The following is a 14,891-nucleotide window of genomic DNA, read 5'->3' on the forward strand; positions in this document are numbered from 1 at the left end:
GAACTGGGGCGGTCTCTGGGCTGTGGGGTTCCCAGCAAGGCCTCAGAAGGGCGTAAGGTGGTGCTTGGCAGCAAAGACCAGATCCCCGACACGACTCATCCTGAGGCCATTCGTAGGAAACATCTGCGGCCCAAGGCAGCTCACTCACTTAGTTCCCTTGTCCCAGGACCTTTGGATCAGAAGCCCCTTCTCAAGAGGCAGTGTTCGCCTCCTTGACTCTCTAAGGGCGGACAGACTCAGCATTGTGGTCTCTGCGCAACCCTGTGTGACCTCCTCCACCACCATCTCCCCTTGGGCCTTGCCTTTTTCAGATCTTCAGACCGCGGAGCTGATGTTCTCTGACCTTCGGGATAGGGCTACTGGGTCAGAGGATGGAGGTGGGGGGAGAAGTTTCCAGCCAGAACGGCTTTCCTGCTTCAGTCCGCCCCTCACCCCCAATCTAAACATTCGTCTCTGCTCTCAGTGCCGAGCCCAGGGCGTCCATGGGCCACCCGCATGCGTTTACTGGGCCCTACTGTGTGCTGTCCCCATGCTCGGCCCTGGATAGTAAAGACAGTGTGATACATTCTATGTTTTGCAAGGCTTAGTCCTGCTGGAGAGGCAAAGCCTATTTGTAACCTAATGTCAGCTGAGGTAGTGTGTCCTTTGAAATGCAAAGGACTTTGGCTTGAACTCCTATGTCCTGTGGAAAGTTCAATGCCCTCCCTAGCACTTCTGTGAATTACCGGGGAGGGGGTGGGGGGAGGGCGGCTTTGAATTTGTGGTTACCTCTGGCTCTAGTTTTCTGCCTCATCGAAGTTTTATTCAGTATTCCGGTCTTGTGGCTGTTTCTTTAGTTCCTGCCATCAATTCGCAAAGGGAACACAGCCCCGTTCCTTCCACCCCCACCCCGATTCCAAAACAACCACAAAAATAATGCTGTAACATGTAGCACAACTTTTAATGAAATTTGTTGGCCGCAGGGGAGGGATTACATCACACAGCAAACAATTTAAAGTCACATTTCTGAAATGTTCTGCAAAGTTATTCTGGCTATCCAGTCACCTGGGAATGCTCCCTGGTCACACCACCGCGCAAAGCTCCCCGGCCCATTGTGCCGATCCAACTTCCTTCCCCCTCCTACTCCCTTCATACCCCGCCTTCTTACCTCCCTTCCTTGACTGGCTCTGGGAAGCCAGATTCCTCTCTACTGTGCTGAGAATTCAAATCTTACCAATGCTTTTCTCCTAAATTCCCCCACAAGCCCACCTTTTTATATCCCGAGGTCTCTGACGGGGTCAAGTCTTTAGAGAAAGAAGTTGTGGTTTGAAGCGACATTTTCCCCACTGATCTATGTTCCAGGTTGGGAAGAGTGTGAAACCCTTGCCTCCGGGGCCCCAGAAGTCTTAGTCATAGAAGCCCCCATTCTAACCACCCAGCCCCACTCGGCCATCTATTTGAAGCGGCCCGAGGAAGTGCCTGGAGGGATGCCCTGCTTCTGCAGAGCCCCATCTCAACTGTTAGGATTCTCTCCTCTGCCCACTCTTTCAAGCCCCTTGATTCCTCTCTCGGGGGTACTCCCGTGGCAGAAGGGACAGAGAGAGAGAGGGCACCAGAACACCGGGTTCATCCAGCAGCGCCAGACTGGAACCTTTCTCGTCCTCTCCCAGCTGGGGCCAGGAGCCATGCCTGCCCGCCCAGGGCACTGCAGGCGTGTGGCCCGAAGGAGCTGTCATTCTGTGGGTTTGCAGGGACTGTCGTCAGAGGCCGGGGATCAGAGCTGCCTGCTTGGGGAGCAGAGGCCAAGCCAGTTGAGGCAGAGGTGAGACTCCACATCCTGTGAATAGGAAAACACATGGCTTAAGTTTACTTATTTAAGGATTAAATAAAAGCATAGGTGTGCCTGTCCTTTGGGGTTTTATCTTTAATCCCATTATCAGAGAAGGTAGCATTCAGACAGGGAGGTTCAGCCTCGCTTCTACTCCTGAACCGGAACGGGAGTCCAGGTTTTCCCGAACACGAGGCCCGCCTGTGTGGCGGCTGAGGATGGGAAGACAGGGCCAGGCCTAGAGGCAGCGGTACCTTTGCAGGTTGAGCCAAGAAGGAGACTGACAGGTCCAGCTCCACTTACCTGGCCGTCTGGCCTGCCCACTGCGGTGCTGGGGAGGCTGACCTAAGGGCGTTGGGAGTGCTTCAGCTGGAAGAGGGGTGGGGGTGGGCAGCAGGCCAGGGCCCAGGGCATTCCTGGAAACCAGCCTGCTGTAGAGGACAAAGGTGGCTGCCATCCCTCCCACCCTGTGTGGGCTGGAGTTCAAAGAGCTCACCCAGCCAGAGAGCGTGATGACATAACATCGGTGAGAGCCATCTCACGCTTTCCCCACCGCTCCTAGATGACCCCGCATGGCCCAGCGCAGGGGGCTGCCTCTCCAGGGTGACAAGCCTGACCTGTCTGCGGACCACCGCACCACCTGCCTGACTCAGCACCTCTGCACGGATTCAGGGGATGTGTCAGGGCCCACTTCCCTGAGGAGCACAGTCCGCACGCGGATCAGAGATGGGGGGCAGGTGTGAGAAGAGCAGGGACCCACGGACCGATGCACCTGTTGAGTGTGGTGGAGGCGGACGGGGCGCGGGGGGCGAGGGAGGCCTCAAAGGGCCCTGAGCTGCTCGAGGAAGGAGTGGCTGGAGGGCAGAGATGACTCGGGAAATGTAACCAGAATGTGGTGGGCTTAGCCTGGTTCACCAAATTCACTCTTTTGTCTACCCCCAAAATTACCCTTCACATGCATCCTTTTTATCAATTCATAAAATATGCATCAAATACTGAAGATACGGCTGGAGCAGTGCTGGATATCGGACTGCAGAGAAAAATGAAGCAAGCAGAGCTGTGTACCTGGGGTGGGGTGGGGGTAGGAAGGGATGAGCGAAAAGCTGACCTTGACAGGTCAGCAGCTGGGCCAGGTAGGGAAGGGATTTTAGGCTGAAGGAATAGCACTTGAGAAAGGGCAGGGCAGCCAAACAGCATCTTACGGGAACCATAAATATTTCAGTGCGGGTGGAGCATAGGGTGTGAAGTAGGGTGGAGTGGGAGCTGAAGCCAGGGCCAGTTCTGCAGAACCTGGTGAGCCGCGATGGATGGTGGTGCCAGCCACCAGGACGGTGGACAGAGGAGGAGGAGCAGGTCAGGTGCGGGGGGCAGCTGCTGAGATAAGGGGTCCGGGCTGGACAGGTTGAGTTTGATCTGTCTGTGGAGTGCACTGTCCCTGGGTCCCCCGGGGAGCTGAGGTTGGTGCCTTTCGCACCCTCCTACTCCCTGCAGGCTACCCGCCCCCTCCCAGAACAACACTGCTGTCTGTACACCCTCCACCTCCTGGAGGCCTGGTCCCACTTCAGTCCCCTGAAGCGGAAGGTGCAGAAAGACTGCAGGAGATCTTGCAGGACATCCCATGTCCTTTCTGCCCCAGAACTGCCACGGTGCCCAGCTCTGGGGGGGACCATTGACTTTGCTAATCCGCCCCATGGGCCCCAAGGGGCTCCCAGCGGCAGCTCTGTGGCTCTCTGGGCGCTGGCTCCCCGGGCACGCCTGCCTCTCCATCCCCACAGCTCCGGGCCCCCACCCTCTGCAGTCCCAGCCCTTTCCAGAAGTTGGGCAGTCCCCTGGCGATGGAGGAAGGCTCCTCCTTCTCTGCTTGTTAAGTTATTTATTATTTATTTTGCTATGTGTTATTGTTTTGAGCATAATCCTAATAGGCAAAAAAAAAAAAAAGAGTCCCATGAAGATGAAAGAAATCTCTTTATATCTAAGTCGACTTCTGGTTCTTATGCAGATAACCACTTCGCTACACCTGCCGTCAGCATGTCATTTTGTGTTCCGCTTTGATCAAATCGCAACGTTTCAAAACACATTACCCCACACCGAGATCGTTTACGTACTCGTCAGCGTGGCCCAGCTGACCCCTCCCATTGCCATAGGAGTTTGCTTAGTGGTTTTCCTATTGTTTTCCTCTTTGAGCTGTTTCCAACTTAGCGCGATATAAATAGAGTGTGTGTCGGGGCAGGAACCGGAGGAGGAAAAGCTTTCAGGCAAAGGACTCCACCAGGTTGAGTCACAGCGCCAGGTCCTGCCAGAGAGAAGCAGCAGAGATGTCCGTAGTGGGGCCAGGTGTCCAGGCTGTACAGGCAGGGCCTGGGGGCGGGGACACTCTGTGGCTGCAGCAGGGGTGTCTGGCCCTTTGGCATCTCTGGGCCACACTGGAAGAAGAAGAGTTGTCTTGGGTCAGACATTAAATACATTGCAACATATAATCACACACACACACACGCACACACAGGCACGCAAAATCTCATGTTTTAAATGAATTTACGATTTTGTGTTGGGCCACATTTATAGCCACCCTGGGACACATGTGGCCCGTGGGCTGCAAACTAGACACCCCCTGCTAAGGGGACATGAGGTGCAGCCCCCAGAACTCATGACAGCTGACTCATGGGGAGGCTGCGCACCGTGGAGGGAAGCCAGGACTCTGGGCAGACGGAGATGTGGCCTTGAGTCTCGACTCTGCCCCCAGCTCGGCCCCTGCAAGCCTGGCCCTGTTTCCTGGAGTCTGTTTCCTCGTGCAAAGCCGGGTGACAGCGCTTCTTCTGGGGCTGGAGGTGGTCCCATCTCACAATAGGATGACCATAAAAGAGCTTTGAACAAGTTACAAGTATTGTGCAAATGTAAGTTCCTAAGACGTGAATCGTGCTAAAAATCTGGAGGGAAAGGAGTTCTTGTTGTGCATTTGGAATTCCCTCTGCGCCCTACTTCCCAGAAGGACAAGGAGAAGCAAGGACTCCGCTGGCTGCAGGAGACGGCTGTCGGCTGTCGTTGCTGGTGTGGAGCTGGTCTGTGCTGGGATTGCACTCCCTGGAAGAGGGGGGCCGGGGTTGCCCCAGCCGAGAGCTCCGGCCCCCAGGGCTGGCTCCTGTGTGTCCAGCAGCCCCTCAGAGCGGCCTCGAATGCTTTATTCTGGCTGGTACCAGAAATCCTGATGCCTCTTTCTTCAGTTCTCAAGGCTGCGGCGGGAGAAGTGGAGGCTGAGAAGGCGTCTAGGAATTACGACCCATGTCCAGGGAAGTCTGCTCCTGATGATTCTTTGTGTTCCTTTGTGTATTTTTCTGTGTCTGTGGGTACATGTGTGTGTGTGGTGAGGAGCTGACCACAAAAGCTGACTGACTGATGAAATTGTGAAACCGACCTTGGCCTTCAGCCTCTGCTCGGTTGTTGTCGTCCAGTTATTTATCGAGCGCCGGCTTTGTGTCAGGAGCTGGGCGAGATGCCAGGGAGGCTGCCGTCCACAAGAGAGACGCAGTTCCTGTCCTCACGGGGCTTAGAGTCAATAGCAGGACTTTGTTGCAAAATGTGGGCACCCCCAATACCTTCTCAGAGAGGGGCTCTCTCCTTACCCTCCCCTGTGTCCCACCCTGCAAAGTCCTTCTCAGAAATAAATGGCATGCTCTCCCTGTCCCTGAGACTGCCGGACCCTAAGGTGGGGACACTGGTCCATCTTGAGTGCAGATCAACACATCCACCCTTGGAATGGCTCTGAGTCATTTAGAAGTTTCTGGAATATTGTGATCCTGGCAGATACCCTGTCCCTAGACAATAGAGAGTGGGCTGGTGAGGTGGAGGTGCCGGTATGCCAGGATCGGGCACTGCATTGCCTGTGTGTGCTCCTCATAGGCACCGCACCCCACCCTGCCACCCCGCGCCTGCCACCTGCCCCTAGGGCTGGGACTGGTCCTGGAATTAATTGGCAGAGACGAGAGGTTGGCCCTGCTGATGAGGCACCCTGTTGAGGGCTAGCAGAAGGGTCTGCCTTGACCAGGAAGACGCGGGGGCTGGATGGAGTGGGACAGGCAGACACGGCACCTTCCCGGGTCTTGGGTGGCCAGGGTCTTGCCCGCTGTGGCCCAGAGGCCCTGCCCTGCATCTCGTTTGTTGGGGCTGTTGGTTGTGCAGAGGCTGCCGCTGCTGAGAGGCTCCCACCCGCCTTCCGCACCCTCTCTGGTGTGCAGGGCGGGTCCCATTGCATCACCCCTGGAGCCTCTATTCCTGCCTTTCCAGCCAGCTGGGCCCCTGGAGGAGGGACTCTCCTTGTTTTTCAACAAGCCATTAACCATTTCACCCTCCTAGTCTTTCCTGTGGCCGACCTGGGTTCCCAAGGCTGTCTGTCCCTCACGTCCGTCTGTCCCGATCTCGGAAACTTCACTTCTGCTCCACGGCGGCGCATGGGGCTCCTGCCCGGGCAGCCTTGGGAGGGCTGAGTGCCCCACCTGACCCAGTGCCAGCCTGGCCTCCTGCCCCGGAAAAGGGTTAACCTTCCTCATCCCCACCCTCAGCGCGTGTCCCATTCTGCGGCGGTGAGGGAAGACTCCTCAGCCTGTAGCATGAGCTCATGGCCCTTCCCGGCTCCAAACGGAGCCCAGACAAAGGGTCAACACCGCACGCTAGACCAAGAGCGAGCCCGGGGCCCACGCCAGGGACCAGAAGCTTGGACGTTGGTCTCTCCCCACAGCCCTCTGACTGTTTCCTACAGACCCACATGGACCCCTGCCCTCTGGTCAGGGACCTGGGGACGGAATGGGTGGAGCGAGGGTCCCAGAGGGCCCGAGTCTGATGGAAGAGTGTCCCAAGTACACAGTGTCTCCTGCTCCTGTAGGGGCTGGGTGAGGAGGGGTGGGGCTGGGCGAGGAGGGGGTGGGGCAGGCGAGGAGGGGGTGGGGCAGGCGAGGAGGAGGGGGGCCCAGAGAGGCCTCCAGCCACCGAAGCCTCATTCCTGCTCGCCCTTTCATCTCACAGCCTCAACGCTGCTGCCGCTGCCGCCGCACCACCCTCCAGCTCCAGGGCCTGAAATAGCCTGAGGCTGCATCCAAGCCGAGGCCCAGGGCCCACTTTTAGCTCCACAAACATTTGGCTGCACCTTCACTTGCAGAATCCTGGCCTGGGTCCTGTGGGGGACGCAGAGATGAATGAGGCCCAGCCTCTGCCTGCAGGGAGCTTGCAAAGTACATCCCGTCCATTCGTTCATTCGCTGCCATCAAAGGCATACGCCCCGAGGAGAGAGGTTTTTGTTGAATCTTAAAGGATGATTAGGGCGTCAACAGGCAGAAAAGAGGGGTGCTCATTCTAGGGGAACAGCCAAAGCAAAAACTATGGGGGTGCAAGCACGTTCTGGAACATTGCCTGCAGTCCGATATGACTGGAGCACGTGGGAAGATATTGACCTGCTTATGGTTTCCATGGATATGTCATTTCATCTGCCAGGGAGTTTGTCTAGACTTCCCATAGGCCGAGGGCTCCCAAGGGGCAAAGACCTGCGGGTTCATAGATCTGTCCAGACCAGAGCAGGGAGGCACAGAGCGGTGAAGAAGCTCGCTGGGAGTGTAAAACACATTAGTGATTCAAGCGAGTGATTAGTGATCAGTGACTAAGGACCAGAACCAGGGTCCCCACCCTTGTCTGTCCTGGCTCAGGCCAGGTCCCTAAATCCACAGAGCTGACTGATCCAGCAGAACTTGCCACCCCTAAAAGGCATAGAGGACATTGGAATGAACAGCCAGTGGTGGAGAAGGAACACCGGTTTAGCCACGTGAACGCTCCTCGAGGGGTTGCCTATAAGGAAGGAAGGAAGGAAGGAAGGAATAGCTCCGTGACATTGGATGAGAGAGAAATGCCGACCAGTATTCTTTATTTTTCGAAGCTGGTGAGAAGTTTAATAATACATTATTAGGGCTTTCTCCCTTGGCTTACTGAATTAAAACAGAGCAAAACAAAAACCAGAAATCCCCAGATTCGTAAACAAAGGGCTAGATCTTGTGGAGCTGGGGCAGCTGGTCCTTAATCGGCGCAGATGGCCGGAGTGTGGCTGCTCCTCCCGCGGCGGGGTGAAGGCGGGGCCTTCCTGTCTGCGGGAGCTGCTTGCCCAGGCAGGCTGCTGAGCTGCCCACTCACACTGGCCTCTGCCAGCAGCTGACCACCTAGTGGGTTTTTTTTTTTTCCTCCCAGCCACCTCCATACCAGGTTTTGGCATCCTGAGAGGTGGGCGGGTGTTTGTATTCCAGTGGGACCTCAACCGCCGCCACTTGTGGATGCTGACGATGCCCCGCCCTCTTCTGCGGAGGGAGGCCGCTACCCCACAGGTGAGGCTGCTGCGCTCGCTCCCCATTGGAAAACCAGCTCCATCCGCTTTGACCTCCCGGGCGGAAGCCCTGGCCGCCCTCCTGGGAGGATGTGGGAAAAATACTTCGCATTCTTTTCTCAAGGATTCACAGCTAAGAAAACCAGATAGGGCTGACTTATCAATCAGGCTATTCTGCCACATTCAAATGTCCAATTAACCACCCTGTTCCACTTCCTATAGCAAAAGGAAAGTTCGGCAGGAGGCGACCAAAAATATGGCAATGGCAACCCTGGGCACCCAGGCGGGCGTCTGGACAGGGATGTGGAATCCTGGCCACGACGGAGCTACCCGCTGAAAAGGCGGCCTTGAACACAGCGCTCCAGAGGGAACCGGTTCGGTCACAAATGTGTCAAATTATATATTTAGTCAAAGAAAGAAGAGCTGAGAAAGTACACACCAAAATGCTCTACGACCTCTGGGGGGCGAGGTTACAGGTCATTTTTCTTTACCCATTTGAGCTTGTTCCCATATTGTAAAAACTCTACAGTGAGTGCATAGGACCTTTTCGTGGTGAGTGAAGAAAAGTTAATTTTCAATGGTGAAAATAATGCATACTCATGAAAGATCTAAGCAACAGATGTAGATGCCACAAAAGTGGAAGCGCTCCTTGGAGATTGGACAACCGCTCTTGTGACAGTTCCCCCCCCACACCCCCGGTGAGGTCCAGAGAAGGTACCTGCCTCCCTGGGGGTCACGGTCAGGTGAATTGATACATGAAAGCTCGTAGAGCCGCGCCTGGCCCGTAACAAGCACGCACAAGTTTTAACTCTTCGAATGAAGTTATTGTTTAACCCCCTATTCTACTTCACAGACATCCCTTTACAGCAGGACTACGTCAACTAAACAGGAAAAATTTCAAGTCATTTTTTAAAAAATGAGACAAAATCCATGAATAGCGGACTTTCAGTCCGTTTTTCCCCTCAGGTGGCGAGGGGCTGCCTGGTGGGAAATTCCTCCTTCATTCACTTGCCCACTCGTGACCTGGGCTGGTCTCTTCCGGGGGCCTCAGGTGGACGACATGTTCACCTAATACCTGAACCGCAGTCGTCCCCCCTTATCCGCGGGGAACACGTTCCAAGACCCCCAGGAGATGCCTGAAACCGCGGATGGTACCAAACCCTGTTCACACTGTGTTTTTCCTGTACTTACACACCTCTCCAGGTAGAGGAAGCACTGCACGGCCTCTCTCAGGCGTATTTCAATTCTCATGTTAGTTTGGCTTATTCTGAGTCAGCTTCACCGCGCTCACACTTTGGGGCCATTAGCAGGTAAAATAAGCGGGACTTGGAAACCAGTGAGCGCAGAGACACCGTGACAGTGGACCCGATGACTGAGAGAGCGACTCCTTGAGGCCGGTGGCGCACACTGCACAGAAATGCTGGGGCGGAGTGCTGAATCCTACGCTGGGCAGGACCGAGCTGGGGGGCGCGGGGTTTTGTCACATTGCTCAGAACCGCACGCAATTTAATGCTTATGAATTGTTTATTTCTGGAATTTTCCATTTAATACTTTTGGATCACCACTGACTTGCAGGTAATGGAAACCATGGAAAATAACACCCTGGATTAGGGGACACGACTGCATTCACGCCCTTCCGGAGGAGAAGGACGCAGAAATGCCCTAAATCCCCTAGAAATCTCCGTTAGTTCTGAATTGCACAGAAGCCTTAACTTGCCTGGTCAGCAGATTTTGTCCCATCTGAGGTGTGGCCGAGAAACAGAAGAAGAAAAGAGATCAGGTTGAGACTGCAGCTGTAGAAAACAATGTCAGTCTTTGTTGTGTCTATCACTGAAAATGGCTCAGCAGGGGAGACTAGTTTTATCAATTGGCGATAAGATAGTGAGATTACAAAAGTTGGTTATCACCACAGTTAACATTACTACCATCTGTATTTTGCATTCAGGAGCAAAACATAAATGAAATTATATCCCATTCACAGCAAATGCCACTGGCTCAGAATCCAGAAAATGTCTTAACTGGGATGTTTGCAGGATCGTTATCATTTCTTAGGTTCTATCTTTTTTAAAAAAAGGATTGGGCCCTGGCTGATGCGGCTCAGTGGATTGAGTGCTGGCCTGTGAACCAAAGGGCCACTGGTTCGACTCCCAGTCAGGGCACATGCCTGGCTTGCAGGCCAGGTCCCCAGTAGGGTGCACGTGAGTGGCAACCACACACTGATGTTTCTCTCCCTCTCTTCCTCCCTCCCACCCTTCCCTAAAAATAAATAAATAAAATATTTTAAAAAAATAAAATAAGACTACCATGCCAGTGGGTTTATCCAGGGAGTGTAGGGCTTGTTCAATATTTGAAAACCCATCAGTGTAATTCCCACATACATCATTTGATTAAAAAAAGGAACATGATTATAGCAATTGACACATAAAAAGCATTTGACAAAATTCAACATCTGTTTATAATTCTAAAAAGAAATAAAAAGCATATGAATTGGAAAAAAAGAAGACTGTCCTTATTTACAGAGAAGCCCAAACAATTCACTTACACACACAAAAATACCCAACCTAGAACCAGTAAGTGAGTTTAGCAAGACGATAGAATGTAAGGTCAACTCTTAAAAATCAATCATATTTCACCTGGCTGGCATAGCACAGTGGATTGAGCACAGGCCTGCAAACCAAGAGGCCACTGGTTCGATTCCCAGTCTAGGGCACATGCCTGGGTTGTAGGCCAGGTCCCCAGTAAGGGGGCACCTAAGAGGCAACCACACATTGATGTTTCTCTCCTTCTCTTTCTCTCTCCCTTCCCCTCTCTCTAAAAATAAAAAAAAATAAAATCTTTAAAAAAAAGAATATGCACATGAGCAGATATCTTTAAAAATAAAATAAAAATGATATTTATATATACTAGCAATAAAAATTGGAAACCAAAATTCAAATAAAAAAATAAAAAATAGTATCATTTACAATAGCATAAAATGAAATATTTAGATATAAATCTCCTAAAGCATATACACGCTGTATATGCTGCAAAGCACAAAACACTGATGAAAGAAATACCCTAAATAAAAGAAGAGACATACCATGTTCATGGATTAAATGACTCAATAGGGTATAGATTTGATTCTTTCCAAACTGATAAATGGAATTCAAGTCAACTCACAACTTTAGCAGATTTTTGGTAGATATACATAAACTGATTCTAAAATTTATACCAAAAAGCAAAGGAACTAGAATAGCTAAAACAACTTCAACTTTACCTAACTTATTCCTTCTTGAATGGTCTCCATATTTTAAAATATAGATTTGACTTTTTAATCTATATCATTTTCCTTCTCTCTGAAACTTCTTTTAACATTTCTGGCAAGTCAGATCTACTGGCAATGAATATCCTCAGTTTTTGTTTGTCTGATAAAGTCTTTATCTCTCTTTTCCTTTGAAGGATAATTCCATAAGGTACAGAATTCTAGGTGGACTTTCTTTTTCTCTTTCTCTGTCAACACTTCAAATATTTTGCTCTATTGTCTTCTTGCTTTCATGGTTCCTGAGAAGTCAAATTAATACCTATCTTTTCTTTTCTCAAAGACTTTATTTGCTTATTTTTAGAGAGGGGGGAAGGGAAGGAGAAAGAGAAGGATGGAAACATCAATGTGTGGTTGCCTCTCATGTGCCCCCCTACTGGAGACCTGGCCTGCAACCCAGATATGTGTCCTAGGCTGGGAATCGAACCAGTGACCCTCTGATTTGCAGGCCGGGGCTCAATCCACTGAGCTATACCAGCCAGGGCTGATACATATCCTTAATCCTCTATGGGCAGAGTGTTTTGTTCTCTGTCTCTTACAAGATTTTTTGTATCTTTGCTTTTTATGTAGTTTGAATATGATATGCTTAGGTGTGGGTTTTTGGGCATTTATCCTCCTTGGCATTCTCTAAGCTTCCTGGATCTGTGGTTAGGTATCTGACCTTGATTTGGGGGACATCCTCAGTCATGACTGCTTCAAATATTCCTTCTGTTCTTTTCTTTTTCTTCTTTTGGGATTCCATACATTATGCAAATATAACCCTTTTTATAGTTGTCCCACCATTCCTGGATATTCTGTTCTTTTTTTTTTTTTCAGTATTTTTTCTCTTTGATTTTCAATTTTGGAAGTCTCTATTGACATAGTCTCAAGTGCAGAGATTTTTCCTCAGCAATGTTCATCTACTATTGAGCCCATTGAGTGAATTCTTTATGTCTGTTACTGTGTATTTGACCTATAGCATTAAAAAAATTCTTTCTTAGACCTTCCATCTTTTTTGTTTATATTACCCATCTGTTCTTGCATGTTGTCTACTTTTTCCATTAGCGTGCTTAGCATATTAATCACAGTTGTTTTAAATTCCTTGTCTGATAATTCCCACACTCTCTGCCCTGGATGAGTCTGGTTCTTATGCTTGCTCTGTCTCTTGACACTCTAAGTTCTGCCATCGGTATGCCTTGTCATTTTTTGCTGTTGTTGAACGCCAGACGTGGTACATTGGGAAAAGGAGCTTGGCAAACAGGCCTTTACCCGTGTGTGGTGAGGTGCAGGGGGAGGGGAAGTGTTCTGTAGTCCTATGAGCAGGTCTCAGTTTTTTAGTGAGTCTGGGCTGGAACTTCAGTTTTCTGTCCCCTTAGGTGGGACGAGATGGCTAGAGTGGGCTGGTGTGGGTGTTTTCCTTCTCTAGGTTGATCAAGCTCTGCTAAAACCTCAACAGGTTAGGCTCTGGTAAAATAGTTAATAACTTCTCCTGAAAGCAGGCCTTGTTAAGAAAAACAGGCCTGGCTGGCGTAGCTCAGTGGATTGAGTGTGGGGCTGCAAACCAAAGTTTCGCAGGTTCGATTCCCAGTCAGGGTACATGCCTGGGTTGCAGGCCATGACCCCCAGCAACCACACACTGATGTTTCTCTCTCTCTCTCTCTCTTTCTCCCTCCATTCCCTATCTAAAAATAAAAATAAATAAAATCTTTAAAAAAGAAAGAAAGAAAAAGAAAAACAGAATACTCTGGCATGTTTTATTTTTTAAATTATATTTTATTGATTATGCTATTACAGTTGTCCCATTTTTTTCTCCCCTCTATCACCTTCCACCCTGCACCCCCCTCCCTCCAGCATCCCCCCCTTAGTTTATGTCCATGGGTCGTACATATCAGTTCTTCCGCCTCTCCATTTCCTATACTATTCTTAGCCTTCCCCTGTCGACTTTGTATTTGCCAATTATGCTTCTTATTCCCTGTACCTTTTCCCCCATTCTCACTCCTCCCCCTCTCTGTCGATAACCCACGTGATCTCCACTTCTGTGATGCTGTTCCCGTCTCTGGCTTATTTTAACACTGTCCCTTGTCCCCTCCCACCGCTGGAAGCCTGAGGGCATTTGCTCTGTGAGAACCAGGTGGAGCTCTTGGGGCTAAAATTCACAAAGCTTGGGGATCCCCCTATGACTGACCTGCCCCCACCCCTGGTAGTTTTAAACTCAGACTTGTTCACACTGAGCCCCCAGCCATCTGTCAATGGGAGTTTAGGCTTTTCTGCCCTGCTGCTGGTTCCCACAGAGCTTTCTGCTCAAGAGTCTCTGCTCTGATAAGCCACGACTCTGTGTTTGCCTGTCTGCTTCCCCGACTCTGAGGGCAGGAGTTTGCCCTGTGACCTCACCACTCTGCTGAGTCTGAGAAGAGTTGTTGATTTTCTGTTTGTTCAGCTTTTTTACTTGTTAAAATAGAGCGATGATTTCCAAGCTCTGTACATATGTTGAATGGGAAATTGGAAGTCAACTTTATGCTAATTAAAAATATAATAAAGGACTCTTCAAAATGGTTAAAGGTAAATTTGAGGTTGTGCATATTTGACCACAATAAACATGTTTAAGTAATTTTTTTAAAGAATGAAAAATTGTAAGTGGGGAACAGGGTGTAAGGAATAAGATGATTTTTCCAAATGCCCATAAGATATCTCTATTAACATCAACACATCAAATTCAACATATTTCGAATCCCTTTAACTTACGTTGCTTCCTGTGGTCTTGCCTTTCTCTTCCAGTTCTACGTTCTTGCTTTTCACGACAATGCTACTTCTCCGTGGCTCTCCCACGCACCAACCTTGCCCCATCCTGGACCATGCTCTCTCTCAGCCCGTCTCTCTGTTGCCACGACACGCCAGTTAGGGGCCCATAAATCAGTTGTGCATCCCTTTTCTCTCGTCCTTCCTTCCTGTTCCTCCTCCATTCATCACCGACTGTCAAGACGTCTGCAAGTGCGTCCTAACGGCTCCCTCCCTTGTGAACCAGCGTTGGAGTCAGACCAGCCTGAACTGAAATCCTGGCTCTGCCACTCATTGCCATTTAACCTGGAGCATTTAATATTTAATCCCTTCAAACCTTAGATACCATCTGTAAAAGGGAGGCAATAACAAAACTCAACTCACAAGGCAATTGTGAGGATTGGAAAACACCATGTGCCAGGCCCTGAGTCTTAAATGCACTCTCTATTGCTTTTGTTGGAGGAGACAGTGCGTGGATATACACAGGGCTTGGCACAGTCCTGGTGCAGGGTGAGTCCCCAATCATGGCTGTCTGCTTTATGCGATTATTCTTCTCCATCCAGTCTAGGCACTACTGTCCAATTAATTTCCCTAATGAGCAGCTTTGATAATGTCTGTCTCTTGCTCAAAATCTTTCTGGACTCCCTCTGGCTTGTAGAAACAAGCCTAAACCCCTTTGC

The 14,891-nt window shown here is 50.5% G+C and overlaps 1 long non-coding RNA gene across 1 annotated transcript; it reads right to left on the reverse strand.

The window, feature by feature from the left end:
* Window positions 1–929: 929 nt before the first annotated feature.
* On the reverse strand, window positions 930–14,460 carry LOC123804686. Its single transcript, XR_006783190.1, has 3 exons — window positions 14,179–14,460; window positions 3,913–4,230; window positions 930–1,816 (listed from the first exon to the last, which is right to left on the reverse strand). It is a non-coding gene; the product is annotated as an uncharacterized LOC123804686 (long non-coding RNA).
* Between the last annotated feature and the right edge of the window lie 431 nt (window positions 14,461–14,891).

The sequence above is a fragment of the Phyllostomus hastatus genome, unplaced genomic scaffold, assembly GCF_019186645.2.
Source record: "Phyllostomus hastatus isolate PE091 unplaced genomic scaffold, TTU_PhHast_1.1 phas_scaffold_216, whole genome shotgun sequence".
Classification (NCBI taxonomy): domain Eukaryota; kingdom Metazoa; phylum Chordata; class Mammalia; order Chiroptera; family Phyllostomidae; genus Phyllostomus; species Phyllostomus hastatus.